The sequence below is a fragment of the Lissotriton vulgaris genome, chromosome 1_1, assembly GCF_964263255.1.
Source record: "Lissotriton vulgaris chromosome 1_1, aLisVul1.2, whole genome shotgun sequence".
Lineage (NCBI taxonomy): Eukaryota > Metazoa > Chordata > Amphibia > Caudata > Salamandridae > Lissotriton > Lissotriton vulgaris.
The window spans coordinates 193,888,495-193,897,670 of record NC_141685.1 but is presented as its reverse complement, the minus strand read 5'-3'; positions in this window follow the sequence as shown (position 1 = coordinate 193,897,670).

Here is a 9,176-nt window from a genome sequence, read left to right as displayed (position 1 = left end):
TGATAGGCGGTTAGCAGATCTCCGGGGTAGGGTCAAGGAGGCCCCGGCAGCAGGAGCACCCGGGCGGCAAATGGGCGCGAGGGGGGGAGGGGGAGCTTGATACTCCCAGGTAGGATCCACAATGTAGACCCCCTCAACGGCCTCTAGTGCTCATCCGACAGTCCCCAAGCCGTCACGCCCGGGTGCAGCAGAGTTCCGGATGGACCTCGGGGTATCGGCGGGAAGGTGCGCAGTGAGACAGGGCAGAGAGAGCAAGCTGTTTCGTTAGGCTCAGGCGGTGGACGCCGACTGTAGCCCGTTGTCCCAGCGGAGCTCTGATGCGGCTCCCAGCGTCTCCTCTCCCCGCAGCGGTGCCAGATTGGTGTAACTCACCTCCGTCTGTGTCCGGTGAGCCGTCAGTGGTCAGCACACCCGGCGGGCTGTTCTCCGCGCCCTCGAGGCCTGGACGCCTCGTGGAAGGCCGCGGCCTCGCGTAGGCCGGCGGCCAGTCCGCTGCAGCAGCTCTCCGCCTCGGTGCCCTCCGGGGATAGTTCACAGCGTCATATCTCAGGCGCCAGATCTCAGATCCGCTCCAGAGTTGGACGGGCTCGGCAGCATAGGTGGGTCAAACTCCGACGTGATTCTCAGGCGTCGATCTGCAGGATAAACGGATAAACGAAGGATTATTCTGGCCAGGCAGCCAGAGCCTCACAGAAGTGCGGCCATTAGCTCGTGCGCCCTCTAGCGCCCCCCTTTGTTGGAATTTTGCACGGCAGCCTGGCCGTGGAAGATGCACCGCCTAAGAACCAAAGGTCTGCAGGCTTCTAACTACTAGAATTCCTATCAGCAGCACAAAGGAATTAAAAGCACGAACTGGGCTCACACTCGGAGGCCCACTGGAGGGCTCAAAACATTCATAATAGCCAGCAGGCAGTCGATGGGAGAGGCTCTGCAGCACGAACTACAAAACCCAGGAGGCACACTCATGAGGCTTCCAGGTGGGCCAATTAAGGAATATGCAAATGAGTACAAGTGCAGCATGCAGAGACCGGACACTGTGGCTTCCCCCCTCTGATGAAAGAGCAGGAGCTCTGAAACCCGTAAGGGACTGAAAGGGATTGAAATAATCTGGATGTGCAAGCCGGTTTGAAAAATAAATAGTTCTGATGAACTTTCTTTTGTGGAGTAGCGTCTTCATGCTTCAGGGCAAACTTTGTTGGATTTTTACACGGCAGCCTGGCCGTGGAAGATGCACCGCCTAAGAACCAAAGGTCTGCAGGCTTCTAACTACTAGAATTCCTATCAGCAGCACAAAGGAATTAAAAGCACGAACTGGGCTCACACTCAGAGGCCCACTGGAGGGCTCAAAACATTCATAATAGCCAGCAGGCAGTCGATGGGAGAGGCTCTGCAGCACGAACTACAAAACCCAGGAGGGACACTCATGAGGCTCCCAGGTGGGCCAATTAAGGAATATGCAAATGAGTACAAGTGCAGCATGCAGAGACCGGACACTGTGGCTTCCCCCCTCTGATGAAAGAGCAGGAGCTCTGAAACGCGTAAGGGACTGAAAGGGATTGAAATAATTGATGTGCAAGCCGGTTTGAAAAATAAATAGTTCTGATGAACTTTCTTTTGTGGAGTAGCGTCTTCATGCTTCAGGGCAAACTTTGTTGGATATATATATATATATTCACTGAAAAAACCATAGGTTATAGACCATATATAGTTAGGGATTAGCATTTAAAAAACCTTATTTTATTTGCACAAAACCATTGAAATTCCATATATAGTTAGTTGCACTAACTATATATCGCGGACCCGCAATCCACTGCTAATGATGTCACATATTGCATCATTCATGACATGGTCAGTGACATCACTGATGACATCACTGATGACATCTCAAATGACATCACTGATGACATCACTGATGACAACACCCAGTGACTGTATGTTTCTGTAAAGTTAAAATATGTCTTACATATTGAAGAATGAGTGGATGTATAAGTGTCTGGATGAAGGATTTAGTAGGTGCATGACTGACTGTATGAGAGAATGATTAAATGTGTCTCACTGAGTGTATGGGTTAGTGATTAAAGTGTCTTAATTTGGCAATCATTATTTATGTTGTTCTGTAAACTGCTGCATGTTTAAATCAGTAGCTATATCAGTAACTATATGGGTTATTGAATGGTTGCCCACGTATTTGTATGGGAGACTGAGTATGTGTGTGGGTGGCTGGGAGGTGTATAACTCTGTGCATAGATGTGTGAGCAGTTGATTCCCTAGGTGTATGGGTTCAAAAGTGCATGTAGAAACAGCTGTATGGACAGTTGACTGTGTGCATGAGTATATTGGTGAGTGAATGGATATCGCAGTGCTACATGTCAAAGTAAGTACATATGTAAAACACACTCCATGTGAGAGTTGACATATATAAATAACTGAACATAAGAGCCAGTGAATGTGTGAGTGGCTGTATGAATCATTGTGAACTTGTATCAAGGATTGTATAAGAGAGTAAATATGTGTTACTATATGTTTGAATAAGTAAGGTGTGTATAACTGTATAGTTGAGGAAATGGAGATGTGATTGATTCTTTGCATGACTGACTAGGTGTGTGAGTAACTCCATGGATGTGTGACAGTCTGTGAGTGCCTGTTTACACTGAGTGTATCTAAGGTTATATTAGAGTCTGAAGATGTATTATCACATAAATGATATCATCAGTGATGTAATCAGTAATGTCAAATGAGATGTCAGTGATGTCATCAGTGATGTCATTTGAGATGTCATCAGTGATGTCATCAGTGATGTCATTTGAGATGTCATCAGTGATGTCATCAGTGATGTCACTGACCATGTCATGAATGATGTAATATGTGACATCATTAGCAGTGAATTGCGGGTCCGCGATATATAGTTAGTGCAACTAACTATATATGGAATTTCAATGGTTTTGTGCAAATAAAATAATGTTTTTTAAATGCTAATCCCTAACTATATATGGTCTATAACCTATGGTTTTTCAGTGAATTTTCAAGGTTTTGTAAATGCAAATTCCTAACTATATATGGTCTATAACCTATGGTTTTTTCTGTGAATTTCATTGGTTTTTTAAAAGCTAATATCTATTGCTGTAAAATATATTCTTTATTAAGTGACGTATCACGTAGCCCGTGAGACGCCTCATGATGCATCGCATAACCGTGACGTATCGTCTCTGCAGCGCAAACCAAACCCAAAACGTAAGCGCGCCAGAACACGCTTAAAGATATATATATTTTTTTTTAACCTTAATTAGACAAAATTCACACGTGCACATATCACAAACGTTCAAAAAACACAATATGTCGGACTCCCGTTACGCTGCCGGTTAGCTGCCCGGTTAACGTACCAGGAAGCACCTTTACCGCGAAAAATCGCAATTTTTTTTTTCTTTTGCCCCGCAGGGAACTTTAATAGCCCCCTCATCAATCCTAGGGGTTCAGGAGGGGTCTGCCTTACCCCTTTCATTCATTTACACCTTTTTTTTTTCCACCTCTTGTCTCTCGATCCTACCGAGAGACAAGATGGCGGCCGCTCTGGACTGTTTACAATGTTGACAGCCAATCAGCTACTCCTCAGGATTTTTTTTTTTTTTTGGGCCCCGCGTGGTTTTATAATATCCCCCTCATCAATCCTATGGGGTCAGAAGGGGTCTACCTTGCCCTCTTTCCTTCATTTCCCCCTTTGTTTTGGTCTCCTCTTGTCTCTTGATCCTACCGAGAGACAAGATGGCGGCCGCTCCGGACTGTTTACAATGTTGACAGCCAATCAGCTACTCCTCAGACTCCCGTTACACTGCCGGTTAGCTTCCCGGTTAGCTGCCCGGTTAGCTGCCCGGTTTGCTTACCAAGACGCGTCTCTACGGCGAAAAAATCGGAATTTTTTTTTTTGGGGCCCCGCGTGGCTCTATAATATCCCCCTCATCAATCCTAGGGGGTCAGAAGGGGTCTACCTTGCCCCCTTTCCTTCATTTCCCCCTTTGTTTTGGCCTCCTCTTGTCTCTCGATCCTACCGAGAGACAAGATGGCGGCCGCCCCGGACTGTTTAGAATGTTGACAGACACCGGAGGGCCAATCAGCTTCGCATCGCAAAGTTCCGATACGCGAAAAGTTCGCTAACCGGATCGCTGCCCGGAGCGCTGTTACAGATATATATCTTGATTTAAACGTTAATTTCTCAAAATCCACTGAAGCACATATATTGAGACCTAGCAAAGGCACATCGGGCTAACAGTCCCTACAATTTTGCCAAGTTTCGTGGAAATCCATTCAGCCGTTCGGGCTAAAAGTGAGTCCAACCGCCCTATGGAAATTAACATGGGAAAAACGCATTTTGGGACCCCCCTTTTTTCTCGGCCCCCCCTTGACGACCCCCCCCCAAATTTCCAGGAGCTGCTCAGAAACAAAATGTACCATTTTCCTGAACATTTCAGCCGATTCCGTCCACAAACGCCAAAGTTATTAGACATAGAATTTTCAGAAATCCCATAGGGAAAAAATCCTAACTATATATACCTACTGGCGACCGCCAGTAGGTAATATATATATATATATATATATAAATATATATATATATATATATAGATAGATAGATAGATAGATAGATAGATAGATAGATAGATAGATAGATAGATAGATAGATAGATAGATAGATAGATAGATAGATAGAATATATCTAATATTTAGGTAGTTATAGTTAGGATTGCTTTTCCATAGGAAAGTATTTTTGTGTTGCTAATTACTTTAGCGCCATTTGATAAATCTCCAAGAAACATTCTAAAAAGGTGCTGCTTTTGACTAGTTTGTGAATGGCAAGCTTCAGGGTGAGTCATCAAGCAGAGCCCGAGGAAGAAGGGGGGACCCAAAGCGCAAAATTCCTATGGATTTATCACAGACATGTTTAAAATGGGCTATAGCAAAACCTCCTAAATGAAATTACACCAAATTCAGCAGGAAACTAGACCTTAGTCCATAGACTGTGCTTTATGTGATTTGGTTTAAAAACCTTCAGTAGATTTTGAGATACTAATGGACAAGAAATTATAGATATTTTGATGGTTGGGCTTGCAAGAGCCTCAGAGACTCGGCAATTTAAATACAGAGGGTTCTAATTGGCCCAGGGAGCTTTCTTTCCCTTGGGTCATCTCGCTCGCGCAGGTGTCAGGCTCCAGCGAGAGCGAGCACACTGATTGGCTGCAAGCAAACTTAGAAAAATGATGCTGGCAGCCATTACAGGATTTGGGGACTTAGAAGCACATGACCAAAGAACAGGGAAAATTAACTCTAAGGGCGCTTAGAGTTAATTTTTGAATGCCTCCTATCGCTGGATAATATCGCCTGGAAATCGCGTTATTAACAACCCTACCCTCCTAGGCGATAAGAAATCCAGAGATAGCGGCATTTGGGAGGTTATCGCTGGTAATGCAGCGATAAATCTACAATTATAGCGATATCCTTGTTGATAGCCCATGGTGGACGTAGCCATGTAATCCACCACCCATTGGATTACATGACTAAGCCTGAAAATTAGCAGACGTAAAAAAGCAGCGTTAACCGTGGTTAGTGCTGCTTTTTTGTCTCTAACAAGGTTAGCATGAAGCTTGATAATGGGAGAAATGTCGCTTTGTGACATTTCTCCTATTATTTTGCTCTGGAACGCCTACTTTGCATCTCATTAGAGATGCAAAGGGAAGCGTACTGAAAAAGGGTGCTAACTTGCGAGTTTGCATGTTAGCACCTCGTTGTTGATAAGGCGATATTTTTATTTCCGATTCTTTGGCTTTTAAAGCCAAAAAAACGGAGATAAAGCCCTTGGTAATATGCCCCTTAGTCCTCTGATTAAATCTTATGCCAAGCAGGAGCAAACACCAAGTCCGTTCCAAGTGGGTGGGTGGGAGCTTTAAAAATGCTTCCCCCTCCTGGAAGTGAACTTTAGATCTGTTTCTCTGCCCACAGTCATGCAGGCAGGGAAACAGATCTAAATATTGATCCTGCCTGCATCCATTAGAAGTTGCTCCCTATGGACAGGAGCAATGCCAGCTCCCACTTCATGTAGTGAGCTGACTGGAGGCTTGACCCCCAGCAACACTATGGTAGGTGCCCTGGTTGGGTACCAGGGCACCCGCCTTTTATTGCAAGTGGCCCTAGGGATGGAGTCTCTGAGGCCGAATTCGGCCCAAAGAGGGCCGTATGCCCTCTTTTCCATTAAAAATTGCCGGGCTCTGGGGAGTGGGGTACTCAGGTACAAAATTGTCCATCAAGTACATTCTCTGGGGCCGTCCACCACTTTAAATGGGGAGGGGGGCACACAGCCCACCTCCCCAGGCTAATTTAGCCTTGGGTACTACACCCACTGGGGCCTGGCCAAGTACTAGAAGTGTGGAAATCCTGTGCAGCCACCTCCCTCTCCCCTGATGGATGTAGTCCTCGGGACCCCATCCCTGGCCATTTACTCAAAGGGGAGAGGGGCCTTTTGGCCTCCCTTTCTGGGCCAATTTAGGGCCCGGAGTACTCATCCCCCTGGGCCTGGCCAAGAAAGGGTGGGTGCCGTGGAGCACGCCCAGGGCACCCACTGCATTTTCAATGAAGGCCGCAGAGAGAGCCCCAAGACCCCTGCAGACCCAGCTGGCTACCCAAGTCCAGAGGGAGCCAGCATTGCCCCCGCCGCAGGGAGCAGCTGAAAATGATGCTCCCTGCGGGACGTAGCAATATTCAGATCTGTTTTCCTGCCACATAACTGCAGGTAAAACAGATCTTAAGTCAACTCACAACTGGCAGGAGCATTTTTAAAGCTCACTCCAGCTGGGAGCAGACTTTGTGTTTGCTGTTACTTGGCAGGAGCTTTGAAATTGCTCCTGCCTAGTGAGAGCATACACAGGTTTCCCTTACCGCACTAGTGCAGGAATGGAAACCTCTATGTCCTGGAGGTGGGTACCCCGGTACATAGCATGAGCTTGCACTGGTGCACGGGGTCCACAGGACATTTAATGGTCCCAGGAGGGGGACTGTGAGTCTAATAGTATGAGGGATGGGGGATGGGGTCCTCAGGCATAAATGAGCCTGAGAAGGGGGCAGAAATGGGCCCTGGGGTTGGGGTTCACGGAGTCATACTCAGCCTGTAAGGACGGGGGATAGGGTCTGCGGGCCAAAATCAGCCCAGGGAGCAGGGCCACACGTGCTCCTTGCCCCCCATGCATGTGCATTTCCTGTTAGACCCCACCACCTGGCCTAGATGGTGAGGGTATTCCTACCCTGCCCCCATATGTTGTTTAAATGTGTTTTCTTGGAATTCATCTGAGTCCGAGCTCAAAGATGTCTGCCACCACTTCAATCAGATCTCATCATTAGACCTGTCAGATCCAGAGACCCTCCGCATGATGAGATTTCCATAAATCTTTTTTCTTAAATAACTCCAGAACTACTGAAATGATTTATACCAAATTACAAAAAAAGAGATCTTTCTTGACCAAGATCTAGCTTTCTGCCAAATTTGGTATATTTCAATCCAGTGGTTTGGAATGTTGTCTTGTCTATAATCCATTTGGGAAATTTCTTAAGGGAAACATGTTTTGTGACTTCGACTTTTTCTTTGCCCCTGATTGGTGAATCACCCTGAAACTTTACAAACAGCAGCTGAAGTGAGTGGTAACTTGTTTTGAATATTTTGTGAAGATGCGGCCAACGGCGGCAAAGTTATTGCCTAAACAAAAAATGATTTTCCTATAGAAAACTAGTTCCTAACTAAAACTACCTATTGGCAAACGGGTTTAGATAATATACATATATATGACGCTGACTAAAGAGGAAGAGACAATCTTGAAGTTAGGCCTCTCTTATTATGATACAAATAGTTTTAACTATCCAAACAGTAGGATGGACCATCATCGGTACATTAGAAAATTAAAATTGACATTACATGCCGGACGGAAAAACATCCAGGAGTCTGAAGTTGAAACTGTGTCAGATACCCCTATGACTTTCTTAAGTGTCAATGATATACCGGCCATAACGGACATGATAGCATTAATGGATGATATCTCTCAATTGGAGAAGGATGACAATATTGAACAAGAGAAGAATTTACAAGCGAGCAATCATATACCGTTTAGAACTCCTTCAAAGTTTCTCCCACAGACCATAAAAGATAATGTAGACCTGTTTGGGGAAAATATAACTAGAGACCTAAAAAATGTGTATTCTCAGGAAAATCAAAGGAAATATAAAATTAATCCAAAAAAGGCATTTTTCCACAAGACAGTGAAAAAATTACAGATGGAAGATCGACTCCTAATAAAACCTTCTGATAAAGGAGGCAATGTGGTTCTCTGGGGCAAAGATCAATATAAAAAAGAGGCACTGAGTCAATTGCAGGATTACAGTTGCTACAAGAAAATAAGCCCCAAGGAATATGAGAATGTGACTGTGGAATTTCTTGGAAGACTGGACCATTGGAAAGAAAATGGACTGCTTAGTTGGGACGAGCATAAGTTCATCAAACAAGATAATCCTGTGGTTCCAGTCTTCTATATGTTACCATAAATACACAAAAACCCCACTAGTCCACCAGGGAGGCTCATCATTTCATCTTGTGGAAACCTATTTTATGAGAACGCATCGCGATATATAGACTATTTTTTAACCCTATTGTTAGATCGCTCCCTTCATATTTGAGGGATTCAACTGACTTTTTGAAATGTATCTATGATATATGTTGGGATCCTGAAACTATGGTACTTTTAACGTTAGACATTTCAACCTTGTACACGAGTATAAGACATGTAGAGAAGCGTGGCTCACTGGTTAGAGCAGGCAGACCCTGAAGCAGAGGTCAGACCCGGGACCAGGGTTCGATTCCCGACGCGGCAGGGTGTTGAGCTCAAATGTCCACGGACTCGATAATTCTCGCTTCGGTGCCTGACCTAATCATGGGTTCACACTATGCAACTCTGGGCATTAAGCTTGCTTAATCTCCACAACGGCCCCCCCACGGCGGGATGCCTGGCTTTCACCTTGGGGATGCCCTGTAGGGGCTATCTCACAGGGAAAAACCAGGACGGGTTCCCAAGGCAAGCGCGGAGATACCCCTTCGGGGGTCGATTCTGGCGCTATATAAGAAATGCAATAATAATAATGTAGATGGTCTAAGA